This window comes from Hibiscus syriacus, unplaced genomic scaffold, assembly GCF_006381635.1.
Source record: "Hibiscus syriacus cultivar Baekdansim isolate YM2019G1 unplaced genomic scaffold, ASM638163v2 tig00116951_pilon, whole genome shotgun sequence".
Lineage (NCBI taxonomy): Eukaryota > Viridiplantae > Streptophyta > Magnoliopsida > Malvales > Malvaceae > Hibiscus > Hibiscus syriacus.
In genome coordinates this window covers 3,666,186-3,682,122 of record NW_024063482.1, presented here as the reverse complement: position 1 = coordinate 3,682,122, position 15,937 = coordinate 3,666,186, and the positions used below count along the sequence as shown (strand labels likewise).

At 33.0% G+C, this 15,937-nt stretch overlaps 1 pseudogene; it reads left to right on the top strand.

The window, feature by feature from the left end:
- The first annotated feature begins 786 nt into the window (after positions 1-786).
- Positions 787-15,307, top strand: LOC120188847 (annotated as a pseudogene).
- The last annotated feature ends 630 nt before the right edge of the window (positions 15,308-15,937 follow it).

The following is a 15,937-nucleotide window of genomic DNA, read 5'->3' as shown; positions in this document are numbered from 1 at the left end:
TGATATTTAATACTTTATTTTAATTCCATATAATTTGATACTGTGTATCTACAATTTTAATAAAATTGTTGTCAGAATCAGATTAAACTGATTAATTGAACCAAAAATTGAATGATTTAACTTTTTAACTAGTGAGTTCCTTAACTATTAAAAGTTATAAAATAGTCACATGACTGTACATATGTTCCAAAATTATCATTTTTCTATTAAAAATTGACATCTATCTGAGTTGGACGTTAATTTATTGACTGAAATATGATAAAATCATATTTTAATGATGTATACTAGTATCATCATTGTTTTTAACCACTGTATTGCTAACATAATGTTTCAAGCATTAACTAAATAACATAATGTAAACGAAGATTCTATATAAAAAATATAACTAAAACAATTATAAAATCAGATTTTATCATATCTTAGTACATGTTAACATCTATCTCAGACGACCGTCAATTTTAACAGAAAAAGATGAGTTTGAAACATATAAATAGTCGATTGACCATTTTATAACTTTTAATAGTTGAAAGATATAATAAAACAATACCCCATAATAATATAGTCTTGACCATTTTATAACATTTAATAACAAACTTAACAAAATAATAATATAGTAGAAGGAATATTCGGGAAACTCGTAAATTTATTATTATTTGATTGATTGAAATTTTTATGTCCTTAGACCGAATAATAATATAGTAGAAGGAATAAATTCGTAATTAGATAAAACAAAATGTGAAAGTGGCCCATCCTAAATATAATCGAACGGACCTGCTTTATCGTTTTCGACCGATAGCGTCATTGACCTTTGAAGTTTGAACCGCCGTTTCAGCAGCCCTCGTCTCATTAAGCTTCCGTTACCGGCGCATAAAGATTGAGATGACAACGATACGCCGATTCTGCTGCAATGATCTTTTACGTTTCGCATCCGTCAATCTCGACCACTTAACGGAAACAGTAAGCTTTAAAACTCTCGCCTTTTAGCTTTTTTCCCTCATTTTTCTAAAGACAAATGCTTGGACGAGTTGTGAATTGTTTTCAACAGTGGAAATTGTGTGATTATTACAGTTTAACATGTCATTTTACATGACGTATTTAGCTCATGACCCGATTACTTTCATGTAGCTGAAGGCCCCGGCAAACAAATAATGGGTTACAGTAAGTTTTCCTTGTTCTTTTCTGATCAACACTATTGAAAAGGAATTTTGACAATCATAATGTGAAAACAAAGAATTGAGTTCTAATTATGATGTTCAGTGCCTTTTATATTTAATTTATTACTATAAGCATCTGGAATTACATCTTATTATAAGTTGGTCACATTTAAGGTGTACTTGAATAGGGATATGCTTCTTATTGACTATTCTGTTTTGAGATTGGAGGATCTAGATTTAATACCTTTGAAATTGGTTGCAGTTATGGGGAAAGTTGTGGGGCAAGGTGAGTCTTGGCATGGCCATCTAACAGCAGTCACTGTAGTGCCAGAATATCGTAGGCAGCAGCTTGCTAAGAAACTAATGAACCTTTTGGAAGACATCAGCGATAAAATGTAAGGATGTTTTATATTATTATTCATTTGACTTTGGGTATTTCTCTACGATGAATTCTCTCTCAATTGATATGAGTAACCTTCATCTGCTGTTTGCCTGTAGCAAGGGCTGATAACAGAATTAGAGATTACAAAAGTATTAAGTTTTATAATAGATTATTAAGAACTGATTACAGGATTAGAAATTACTAGAGCATTATGTTCTTTAATATTTTCTTACTAATCTTTTTTAGAAATTTGCTCAATGCTATAGTCATTTTAATTTGAAAAGCAAAAATAAGTTGTAAGGTTCATTATGAGATGTCCTTAGTGAAACTAATACACGTTTCTAACCGCAAACATCTTTGATTGAAATGGTGATGATGAAGAACTCGCACAACAAGCATGGTCGTTAGCTTCATCTGATACTTTTGTGTAGCTTCCTTTGAAACTAACTTGTATTAGATGTATCATAAAGGAATTGGTTTTGCTTTGGGTATTATTATTATTTTTACTGTGCATTTCTATCTTTACATTGTCTTAGACTATGCAGTGCTCGATTAGTTTTATCTTGCTATGTACTTTCTTTTCAGCTTCTTTTATATGACATCTTGACGTAAGCCAGACTTATATAATATAAAAGCTAGTGTTATTGAATATAATTTCTTGTCTTTCTTTTGACAGTGACAAGGCATATTTTGTGGATCTTTTCGTGAGAGCTTCTAATACACCGGCCATAAAGATGTATGAGAAGGTAATAGTTCTAAAATTTCCGTTTTGGACATTATTGTACCATTCCTTTTATCCCTTCAGACTTTATCTTGCAATCACAGTTTTCCCATGTCATTTTTGGTGTATCAGATTTTGGCATGTAACCATCCTCAGCCTGAAGTTTAAGGCTTTATCCATACACGCAAGCACACATATGCATAAAAGCACTCCATTCATAAGTGAGTCAGGATCGAGTGACTTGTACGAAAGGAACATACCACCATCGAGTTTCGGAAAGTTTTGAGTTTTGGTTTTGGATTGTAAAAGAGATTCCGATGAGATTCATAAGTGTTGAGTTAATCGATCGATGGAATAGGTCAAGAGGGGGTGAATTGGCAATAAAAATTTCGGTGGAAGCTTTTGCAAAAAATTGAAAATATTTGCACAGCGATTTAGAGTAGTTCGACTTTCTCAACCAAAGTTTACGTCCACTACTTTAACTATCCACACTAAGGGTTTTCTACAAATTCACTAATTTGTCTTTCTTTTGAGGATAAATAGTAACCTTACAAATCTCTTAAGAATTATACCTCAAATTCTTGAGAACACTCTCTCCCAAAGAGAATAATACAAAAATATTTGCACAGCGATTTAGAGTAGTTCGACTTTCTCAACCAAAGTTTACGTCCTACTTTAACTATCCACACTAAGGGTTTCTCTCACTAATTTGTCTTTCTTTTGAGGATAAATATAACCTTACAAATCTCTTAAGAATATACCTCAATTTGAGAACACTCTCTCCCAAAGAAATAATACAAATTTTGCAAACTTACAAGAAAATCCTCAAAAGACAAGATGTTTGCACAATTCTAGAACAAATAAAAAACACTCAAGAATAATATAATTGAGCACAATATGTGTTCTTGAAAGTAAAAATGAATATTGAATGAAATATGTTTGAAAATACTCAAACTTAAGGTTTGATGCTTTCTCTTTGATTCTCTCTTGATTCTTGTTTCTTGTTGTTTCTTCTTGTTGATCAATGACTTCTAAACTTGCTTAAATACTCCTTCAATTGATTCTGAATGTTGGGGATGATTAGTGGAGTCAATAGAGTAGTTTAAGTACGAAAACAATTAATAAAACATGTGGGAGCGTATGGTGCATAGATGTATAGGGCTAGTGCATCGGTATACTATGTGTAAAATTCAAATATTTCGACCGTTGGAAGACTTAGTGCATCGGTACATTGAGGGTGCATCGATGCATAAAATACATTCGGTGTTTTAAAATAGCCTGAGTGCATCGATGCATAGTTTGTGCATTGAATGCATTCGATGTTTCTATTTGTTCAAGAGTGCATCGATGCATAGAGAGTGCATCGGTACACTAAATGCATTTGAAATTCAATTTAATTGAGAGTGCATCGATACATTTTTTTGAAAATTGAATTATTGGCTCGTTTTTGGTTCGAAATACTTTGTGAAAATTGTTTCAAAAACATTTTAAGATTAAAACATAACTTTACACTTTAATAAGGATTGAAATTGAACTTTGAAAGACTTGGAGTAATATTTTGATATTCAAATAAATATATCAAATATTCTTTAGAAAATCTTAAAATTCATTTAACTTAATTTGTTATATAGAAACATTAAAATGTTTTCAACAATCTCTCCCTTTTTGATATAACAAAACATTTTAGTAAATTTAAGATTTTTTAATAAATTTTGAAATCAAGTTTTGAAATTACTCCCCCTTACTTTAACACTACTCTCCCTTAACACTTCTCTCCCTTTTTGTTAAATCAAAAAGACTCTAAAACGTTTTTAAACAAGGTTTTGAAAAAGTAGCCAATTGATATTTAGAAATTTAAAGCTTAAGCAGCTAAGATCACAATCAAGAGAAATGCTAGCTATTAGTTGCATAATTCAATATTCATACATAAAACGTGTAATGGAGAATTGGTCATATATGTTTAAATGATGCAAAAATTAAGATAAAAATTCAAACACACCAAATATGTATTAAGTTCAAATATCTAAGCATCCAAAACATAAATCCAAACATATAATCATCCAAAATCAAACAACTAAAGAACATCAAAATGTTTATCAATCCAAGTTCTAAATCCAAGAAAACATTACAAGTAAAGATCTACTCCATTGGAGGATTGGAAGGAGGAGGATAACGTACTCGCATCTCAAGTGTGAGCGCATCTAAACGGACGTTCATCTCCCGTTGTTGAGCCCCCATAAAGGATAACTGAAACTCGATGGATACAAACCTGAGATCAAATGTCTCCGTGAAGGACCGAAAGTATGGAGACATTTGTTCGTCTTGTTGTGCTGTTTCTGGTGCCAGAGGATCGTCTGGTATTTCATCGTCAATATCTTGCATAAGCTGTTGAAGCTCAGGATCATCGTCAGCAGCCAGTGCCAGAGGAAGTGGAGCACGAGAGGAGCTAGGTGCAGAAGGAACTCGTGAAGAACTAGCTCTCGGAGTTTGCTTATTGGGTCGAAAAACCCATTGACCAGTTTCCTCGTCCTGTTTTCAATCAGCTTTCTTCAAAGAAGCGAGATTGATTTGGTTTTAAAGAGGGATGAGATTGTCAAGAGAAACTCTAAGACCTAGTTTGATAAAAAGATTACTAAGTAGACACCCATAAACTAAACTTTCTGCATGTTTGGATGGGACTACATTTATAGTATCTACTAGTTCACTAAAAATGATTTGTGGCAAATTTATCTTTCTGTTATGTTGGATACAATGTATCTACCATAAATCTCTGACACGAAGAGTGGAGTACCTACCTCCGGATGGTCTAAACCACCAAGAGATCATCAAATGAAGGAATCGATCATGATGAGACCGTAAAGTACTAACACTAACATTGGGAAGATAGGGATATGCCACAGTCTCTTTTTCATTATATAAACCATTGTCATCTAGCCCAAAGTGAGTAGCGATTGTTTCAGAATCAATATAAATGTATTGTCCTAAAAGATATGATCTAGTTCCTATGGTACCATTTTGATGCGCATTTTGAACACAAATCGCATTAGAGTAGAAAATGTGGACTAACTGATGATAGACAATTGGTTTAAGGTGAAAAAATTTATCAAACTTCCAAGACTTAAGAGTTGGTAGGTATTCAAAGTTGATATCTACCATTGCTTGAATAGAGGAAATATGTTCTTCTCGGATTTTGTATGTTCGGAAGGAATTCATGTACCTATGGTAGAGTTATTCTCTATTACGACCAGGCATATTAAAACATGAATTTAGAATGGTCATATTGGGATCGTTTGAATTTGGAGCTTGAGGAGGAATAGGATTAAGAGGCCGGTTAGAACGACTCGAAGAGGACCTAGGTCGTTTTGGATTAGACATGGTTTAAGGAATGGAATGGGATAAGTATCCTGCAATTTGAAAAACATGTATGCAATATAATCAATCCCAAAACTCAAGTGAGTCCGCAATAATTCAAGGTTATCGAAACCGAATCCTAATGGGGAAGATTTTGAAAACTATTTGAAAATAATATTTGAAAAATTATAATATGTATAGTTTTAATGAAAACAACACAATTAAATAAAAACAAATTAATAATTTTCGAAACTAATTAATTTTTTTTTTTGAAATTCAAAGAACATTTTTGAAAAATTGTTTGTTTTTGACGAAATTGATTGTAAAATATAGTTTAGAATCATAATATCATCAATGCCCGATATAATGTTCATCCTAGAACTAATCTAAACTAGTTCTAAAATCAAAATTTGATAAATAGGGGTTTTAGAAAAATACCTTGAAAAATTCAGATTTGTGAGAATGAGATGTTTTGCACGATTCAATGATATTAGCAGGATTTAGAGATGTAATGCACGAAGAATCCGACTTGTAACAGTTGTTTTTTGAGTCAAATTTGAGAGGAGAGAGAGAGAGGGACGAACGACGGTTTGAGAGGTGTTTTAGGGGTTTGAGAGGTATTTTAGGTGTTTGAGAAAAATAAAGGAAAACAAGCATTTTATCCCAAAACCCGACGGATGCATCGATGCATGGCAGTGTGCATTAATGCAAATTCAAGGAGTGCATCGGTGCATCTTCATGATGTATCGATGCACATTAAAAGGGATGCATCGATGCACTATTTAGTGTATCGATGCATTATGCACAAAAATGTCAAAAATCCATTTTAAACACTTAAAATGTTAAATTATTTAGCTCTAGTAGTATTGGCAACACATATATTGAAAATTAATCATGTTCAATCAATCAATTTTATCCTTAAACTTCATTTGAACATAAAATTAATTAAGAATCATAAACTCTCCCTAACTAATAATAATATTATTTATTATAAACGTTTTCAAATCTAATTTAAAAGTGTTAAAATTATTTTAAACACCGAGTGAAGATAGGTCAGTTAAACCTAATTCTCTTAAGTGTCCAAAATTTTTATTTGTCTAAAGATTTTGTAAAGATATCTGCTAATTGGTGCAAAGTATCAACAAATTCTAGAACTACATATTCCTTAGTGACATGGTCTCTAATGAAGTGATGTTTAATTTCAATATGCTTAGTTCTAGAGTGTTGGATGAGATTTTTAGTGAGACAAATATCACTAGTATTGTCACACTTGATAGGAATTGTACCTACTTCAATTCCATAATCAAAAAGTTATTATTTCATCCATAAAACTTGTGCACAACAACTACCGGCTGAAATGTATTTCACTTCAGTGGTAGATAATGCAACACAATTTTGTTTATTTGAAAACTAAGAAATCAACATATTTTCAAGGAATTAACAAGTACCGGATGTGCTTTTCCTATCTAATTTGCATCCTCCATAATCCGCATCAGAGAATGTATGCAAGCTAAAGCTAGAGTCTCTAGGATATCAAAGTCATAAACTATGAGTATCTTTAAGGTATCTAAATATTCTCTTAACAGCTAGTAAATGTGATTCCTTAGGACATGATTGAAATCTAGCACATAAGCAAACACTAAACATAATGTTCGGTCTACTTGCGGTTAGATAAAGCAAAGAGTCAATCATTGACCTATATAATTTAACATCCACACATTTACCTCCTTCATCTTTGTCAAGCTTTGTTGATGAGCTCATTTGAGTGTCATGAGGTTTTCCATTTTCTAGTCCAAACTTCTTGAGCATATCTTTGACGTACTTAGCTTGATTGATGAAGATTTCATCTTTTTTTGCTTGATTTGGAGTCCCAAGAAAAATGAGATCTCCCCCATCATGCTCATATCGAATTCACTTTGCATTAGCTTAGAAAATTCTTGGCAAAGAATATCATTAGTAGAACCAAATATTATATCATCAACATAAATTTGTACTAATAAATATTTATCTTTATGCTTTAAAAACAATGTAGTGTCAACATTCCCTTTTAAAAAACCTTTTTCAATTAAAAAGTTTGACAATCTTTCATACCAAGCTCTAGGAGATTATTTTAAACCATAAAACTCTTTTGTCAATTTAAGAACATGATTTGGAAATTTTGAATCTTCAAAACCAGGAGGTTGTTCCACATACACTTCTTTTATAAAACCATTTAAAAATGCACTTTTAACATCCATTTGATATAATTTAAATTCATTGAAACATGCAAATGCTAATAACATTCTAATTGCTTCCATCCTAGCTACGGGAGCATATGTTTCATCATAGTCTATGTCTTCTTTTTGAGTATAGCCTTGAGCAACAAGTTTAGCATTGTTTCTCACTATATTACCACTTTCATCAAGCTTATTCCTAAATACCCATCTAGTACCTACAGTTGACTTGTTACTAGGCCTTTCAACTAATGTTCATACTTTGCTTCTCTCAAATTGATTTAACTCTTCTTGCATAGCCATAATTCAATGTTCATCATTTAATGTTTCTTTAATATTTTTAGGCTCTATGCATGAGATAAATACCACATAATTACAAATATTTCTAAGAGAAGATCGAGTTGTTACCCCTTTGGATGGATCACCTATTATTTAACCATCATTGTCATAGTTGTATTCCCTTGGGTAAGAGACTTCCCTTTCTTCAATGGTTGGATTCTCGAGAGGATCTTGAGTTTCCTCATCTTTCGTTTCTTCCTTTGATGATAGTTCTTCAACGTTATTTATGTTTATAATACATACATCATCATTCACACAAGAATCCTTCCTCGGAAGGGGATTATCATCGAAAACAACATGTATAGACTCTTTTACAACTAAAGTTCTTTTATTAAATACTCGATAAACTTTAAAATTTAAGGAAGAACCCAGAAAAATTCATTCATCACTTTTAGCATCAAATTTGCCAAGATTGTCTTTACCGTTGTTTAAAACAAAACATTTACATCCAAAAAGATGAAAATAGCTATTAGACTTTTTATTTTTAAAAAGTTCATATGGAGTTTTCTTTAAAATAAACCTAATCATTACTCGATTAATAACATACAAGCGGTATTTGTGGCTTCCGTCCAAAAATATTTTGGCAAATTGTTTTCACAAAGCATGGTTCTAACAATTTCTTCTAAAGTTCGATTTTTCATATCAACAACTCCATTTTTTTGAGGAGTTATAGGTGCTGAAAAATTATGGCTAATACCATTAGAATTACAAAATTCAGTAAATTCAATATTTTCAAATTCAGTTCCATGATCACTCCTAACACTAGTTATAGAGTAACATTTTTCGTTTTTGATTACTTTTGAAAACGTGATGAATTTTTCGAATGCTTCATCTTTAGTACTTAAGAATAGAATCCAAGTATATCTAGAATAGTCATCTACCAATACCAATGCATATTGTTTTTCACCCAAGCTAGTAGTTCTAGATGACCCAAAAAGATCTAAATGGATCAATTGTAATACTCTACTAGTGGATACATCATTAATTGATTTAAAAGAAACTTGCTTTTGTTTTCCTTTAGCACAAGCATCACAGATTTTATCATTATCAAATTTTAGTTTAGGAAACCCTCGAACTAAATCTCTTTAAATTAACCGTTGCAAAACACTCATAATAGCATGTCCTAGTCTCCTATGCCATAACCAACTATCATGCTTATTCTTAACAACTAGGCATAAATTTGTCATATCTATAGAATCTAAATGCACAATGTAAATATTTTATATTCTATGACCAACAAGCATAATCCGATTAGATGCAATGTCAATAACTTTACAACCATTAATATCAAACATGACATTGAATCCCTTATCGCACAATTGACTAATACTCAATAGATTATGTTTTAATCCATTCACATATAAAACATTCTTAATTTGTATGGAAGAGGTATTACATATAATGCCTATACCTTCGATATGACCTTTTGAGTTATCATCAAAAGTCACATCTCCTCCATTTTTGGCGTTGAGCTCTATGAACCGGTTTTTGTCTCCGGTCATGTGTGTTGAGCATTTACTATCAAGGTACCATGAGTTTGAATTTGTTTTTCGTGCCTTGTAGCAATGCTCCTTTTCATACAAACATAGATTAATTTTTTATTTTTGGTACCCAAATTCTTTTGGGTCCATATTCATTAGTTTCCAAAATCCTAGTCCCCTTAGGTATCCATTTGTGTAGGATATCCTTATCTTTAGTAGTAATGAGTTCTTTAGAAACCCATATACTTATAACGATTTTTCCATTAGAGATTCTACCTCTATGATTGTAGTTTTTAAAACTTTTTCTATCAAAGTTGGATTTTGAATTTTCTCCATTTTCAAAAAGTTTTAATTGGACTACTTGAAAAATCAGGAATTTAATTGTGTTTGAAGGGGGGGAGTTAGATATGGCAGAATTCTTTTTCTTAGCAAGATATAGGCTTGCGTCTTGGTTCCTTGCTAAGAATAATGAGGTTTCTATACTCTCTTATTTCAGATCCTTCTATAGGGGACTCTTGTTCTTTCTATTCTAATCAGATTGTTTCTATTTTTCCTTGGTCTCCTCCTCTATTGGGGTTTGTTAAACTTAATATTGATGCTGCTACTACAAGAGATTGGAAGAAAAGTGGGTTAGGAGGAGTTTTGAAGGATTCTTCAGGATTTATTTTAGGCTCTCTCAAGGATTCTGCTGGTCCGGGGCCTCCGACATTTATGGAGCTAAAAGCTATTCAAAGGGGTTTGTTATTCTATACTTCTTTTCGAGAGCGGATCAAGGAGCGTTTGATTATTGAAAGTGACAACAAGGTGACAGTGAATTGGGTTAGGGAGGTTGAATTATGTCCTGATGTTTATGCTTATATTATTAAAGACATTGTTCATAGACTTAATGTATTTGAAGGTGTTATTAGATGGGTTAATAGGACAACCAATCTAGAGGTTGATGCCTTAGCTAAAGAAGGAATAAGCTGAATTTATGTTGTTGTTTCTGGTTGTTTAGGTTTATTTTCTGTTCCTAGGGTTTTGTTTGAGGTTTTCTAGATGTACCTTATGTAACTCCTTTTGTTGAATAAAATCCTAATGCGCTCTTTTTCTCCTTCCGCTGATTAAGGAGTTTAACTACAAGCTCCATTAATTATTAAGGGAGGTTTTTAACGAGGCCTGAATTCCTTATAAAAAAAAGTTTTGTTCCAACTTTATCAAAAGAAGCTTTAAGATCATTAATTTTCTTTTGATGATCATAATTGACCTTTGAAAGTAAATTTTGCAAATCAAAATTTTTCTTTTCAAACTCTTCTAGTTTGATTTGCAAATTTTTAATTTTACTTTCAAGATCATTGTTGGTCTTGGATATGAGATTATTTTCATTTTTCAATTTAAAAATATCATTTTTATACTTTAAAAATAATTTCTCATAATCCGAAGCCAACCCATTATATTCCTCTAATAGCTCATCAAACGAATAATCTTCAAAATTAAATGAGCTAGAGGTTACCTGAGAATCTTCCCCGAATGCCTTCAAGCACAAGTTTGCTACTTCTTGTTCCTCTTCATCGGAACCTTCTTCATCACTTCATGTAGCCACATGAGCCTTGTGTTTATTCTTGGATTAACCCTTTTTCTTTAATTGAGGGCAATCGTATTTGACATGTTTCGGTTTTTTGCATTTGTAGCAAATGATCGAGTACTTCTCCTTTGGTTCAGTTTTGAAGCCTTCATTTCGTTTGAATTTTCTTCCTCGGTTGGGCCTCATTAATTTTTGAACCGTTTGGCAAATAATGTCATTTCCTCGTCATCGTCATCTTCATCCAAATCACTTCTCATCTTTTGTGGATTTGAGAGCAACTCCAACGTTCTTCTTCTTCTCATTCTCATTTGGTGTCTCATCAATCTTATCGAGGTCTACCTCATCTTGAAGCATCATTTAATGAGTGAGGAGTGAACCGATTAGTTCTTCAAGGGTTAAGGACTTTAAGTTCTTAGCCTCGATGATTGTCGTCTTCTTTGATTGCCACGATTTTGGAAGTGAGTAAACCAACTTCCTCACAAGCTTTTCATTTGAAATGATCTCTCCATATGATTTGAGACAATTGACAATCGTGAAAAATTTATTCGTCATAGCTTTGATGTCTTCATCCGGTTTCATCCTGAAATTTTCATAGCTATAAGTTAGAAGACTAATTTTAGATTCTTTTACCTCGTCGGTGCCTTCATGAGTGACTTGTAATTTGTCCCATATCTGCTTGGCGGTTGTACAAGATGAAATTCTCTCGTATTTATCCGGTCCAAGAGCACAAAAGATAATATGTGTGGCTTTGGAGTTGAGCTGGAACATTCTTATTTCTCCTTCACTCCACAATCTTGGATGAGTGGAAGGTTTGATGTATCCGTCTTCTATAATATTCCATGCTCCCATGTCATTTGCTTGAATGAAATACATCATCATATTCTTCCAATAAGCATAATTAGCTCCATTAAAGAAAGGAGGCATGTTAACGGGCAATGAATCAAGACCGAAGTCGGAGTTTAAAGTGGAGGCCATTGATGACTTGATTATCGATTTACCTCTTCCCGGATCTACTCAAGAGGCAATTAAACCTTCAAATGAGTCAAGCTATGATACTAATTGTTGAGTTAATCGATCGACGAAATAGGCCAAGAGGAGGGTGAATTGGCAATAAAAATTTCGATGGAAGTTTTTGCAGAAAATTGAAAATATTTGCACAGCGATTTAGAGTGGTTCGACTTTCTCAACCAAAGTCTACGTCCACTACCTTAGCTATCCACACTAAGGATTTTCCACAAATTCACTAATTTGTCTTTCTTTTGAGGACAAAGAGTAACCTTACAAATCCCTCAAGAATTATACCCTAAATTCTTGAGAACACTCTCCCAAAGAGAACAATACAAATTTTGCAAACTTACAAGAAAATCCTCACAAAGCAAGATGTTTGCACAATTCTAGAACAAAGAAAGAACACTCAAGAATAATACAATTGAGCACAATAAGTGTTCTTGAAAGCAAAAATGAATATTGAATGAAATAGGCTTGAAAATGCTCAAACTTGAGGTTTGATGCTTTCTCTTTGATTCTCTCTTGATTCTTGTTTTTTGTTGTTTCTTCTTGTTGATCAATGGTTTCTAAGATTGCTTAAATACTCATTCAATTGATTCTGAACGTTGGGAATGATTAGTGGAGTCAATAGATCCGTTTAAGTGTGAAAAAAATTAATAAAACAGGTGGGAGCGTATGGTGCATCGATGCATAGGGCTAGTGCATCGGTACACTATGTGTAAAATTCAAATATTTCGACCGTTGGAAGACTTAGTGCATAGGTACATTGAGGGTGCATCGATGCATAAAATACATTCGGTGTTTTAAAATAGCCTGAGTGCATCGATGCATAACTTGTGCATCGGTGCATTGAATGCATTCGGTGTTTCTATTTGTTCAAGATTGCATCGTTGCATAGAGAGTGCATCGGTACACTAAATGCATTCGAAATTCAATGTAATTGAGAGTGCATCGATGCATGGACTAGTGAACCGGTACATCTCTTTGAAAATTGATTTTTTGGCTCGTTTTTTGTTCGAAATACTTTGTGAAAATTGTTTCAAAAACATTTTAAGATTAAAACACAACTTTACACTTTAGTAAGGATTGAAATTGAACTTTGAAAGACTTGGAGTAATATTTTGATATTCGAATAAATATATCAAATATACTTAAAAAAATCTTAAAATTCATTTAACTTAATTTGCTATATCGAAACATTAAAATGTTTTCAACAATAAGTTATCTTCACTACTTTGTCTTTTAAGAAGACTAAACTAGGAGTAAATTCAACGGTGGAACTTAGAAGTACAGATGCTCGTACTTGTACGCTATTAAATCTTTCTTCATCATTATATGCACGCCTTTTAAAACCCAGATTCCTATCTTTCTTTGCGCGCCTAGGCGCAAGGTGCAGTCGGGCGATGAAGGTAGCGTCCGCCTGGGTTGAGGCGAGGCGATTTACAAGAGGCGGCGAGAGGCGCGCGCCTACGGGCTTTAGGCGCAGCGCCTTTGTGCTTTTCAGATTTTTTTTAAGATATTAATATTTTTAATAAAAATTTATATTTTTAGTATTAAAAAAAAACCCATCTAACTTTACTAACTCTCAGTCTCTCACGATACACAATTGGAGAGGGAAAAAAACTCACCAAACAAAATCCCTAACATTCTTTCTCTCCATCACACGCCACTCTTCACTATAATATTATTTATCATGTTAGTTTGAGTGCAAAATATAGCTTAAACTTGATCTATATTATATATTACAAACAATGTGCCTTGCATATGAAAGGCGCGTGCTTGCGCCTTGCACCTTGGCTTAAGGGACCTTTTGCATGCCTTGCGCCCTTAAAAACCAAGATAGGAATAGGAAAAAGAGGAAAGAAAAGATCACACTAAGATTATATATGTTAAAAATCCTTCATTTAAGGACCTTTTAAAATGCTATGTACTTAGAATTGATTAAATGAATACTTTGATTCAAAATTTTCTTGCCATAATCATGGAAAAAATTATGCATTTAAAGTCAAAATTAATTGTCATAAGTCATTATTTCCTCTTAAGTTCAAAGTAAGTTGGGCGGTCTTAGTAGCATTAGCTCATGGCTTATTGCTCCATATCTTTTGAGAGGTAAATTTTGGTTTTCTCCTAAACTATTTCTATTTTAGGAGACTGCTTTTTGAAGGCCATATTATTGGGTTTTTTCTGGCTAATAATGTCAACCACGTAATGTACAACATTCCATTGTTAGCAATTTGTTTTCTATCTTGGTAGTAATTTCTTGTTACCTACAAACTGCATCTGATATTATAGAGGTTGAATTCTGGATCTTCTTGTTCTTTATTTGGAATGGTTCTACAACATAAATAATTAGTTGGAAGCTTCTAGTTGTCAAAACCGTTTTTCGTTTTGACTAATATGATTGCGAGTGGAGTGTTGCATGAGTGATGGCTTTCATTCCCGAGATTCTTTTCACATTAAACCAGTTTGGTTCTATGGAAAAAATGCGCTCTCTTTCTCATGTTTTCATGTGTTTGTGTCTGCGAATGTAAATAAATTCAAGAAAGGCTTATCTACTCTTTTTTTTAAACAGCTTGGATATGTAATATAAAGAAGGGTGCTACTCTATTATTCTGGAGAGGAAGATGGGTTAGGTAAGGGGACTTTGATGCTCAACCAGAATGTTTCTTTTTTCTTTTTGGTCTGCATATTTGTTTCTTACCTTTCATTTTGTGGCTTGGTTTTAGATATGAGGAAAGCATTATCTAGAGATGTTGAAAAGAAATCAATCATACCCCTCAAGCGGCCGGTTACGTCTGATGAACTGGAGTATGATTAGATCCCCTTTCTATGGAACTTCTCCGTACTATTTTTTATGCTGATGCTTCAGAACATGTTCATGTTTTTCTTCAGATGCAGAGGTGGGATATCTGAGAGCTTTACGTATGTCAAACATGTGAAACAAGAAACTGTTCTTAGTTATGACTCATTTAGTGTTTTCTATGTGGTCGTGAGCTTTATCTTTTATCGTATCTTGTATTTTTGTAACCCTTGGATTATGCTTTTACAATGTTATCCTTTATAAATTATGATACTTCGAATTTTCCTTTCCAAATATTTCTAGCTTCCAATTTTTGTGATTAGAACTGCCTGCTGATCTGATGTCTACCTGGCGTTGCATATTTTGTAAAGTTCAAACTAGATTCTTAGAGCTCACATTCAAGCGAGCATGTCAATAGGTCATCACTTTGTGGAGATTCAAGTGTGTTTATGACGTTTCCATTCCTACAGTTTTCTTTCAATACTAGTTTCTATGTACATTTTCAGAGGGGATGCCACAGTGTGCTGGACTATCAAATTTAGCAAGTAGCCCCTAACACTATTATCTTGAGCAAAAGAAGAAAAAAACCCAATACATCTTTCGGTTGTGTATCAATATATTTTTCAAATAATAAGTTTGTTTGGTTATTCTAGTAAGACTAATATATAGTTGTCAAACATGATTAAAAAAAGATTGACAGGAAGTTATCCTGTTTTAATCCAAAGGAAATGGTGTTTGTGGTCTAAATTTGGGCAAAAATGGTAGGATGCCTCAGGAATAAGTTTGCCAACTTGTTTATGGGTCTGACCCATGTGCATGTTCGCCTCTTTGGAAAACAAAGGGTGTGCTCATGAACCCACCTCTGCTTCAAGAAGAAATTATGGATCAATAGGTTTGGTCATCGAAGCAGCATATCACATATTG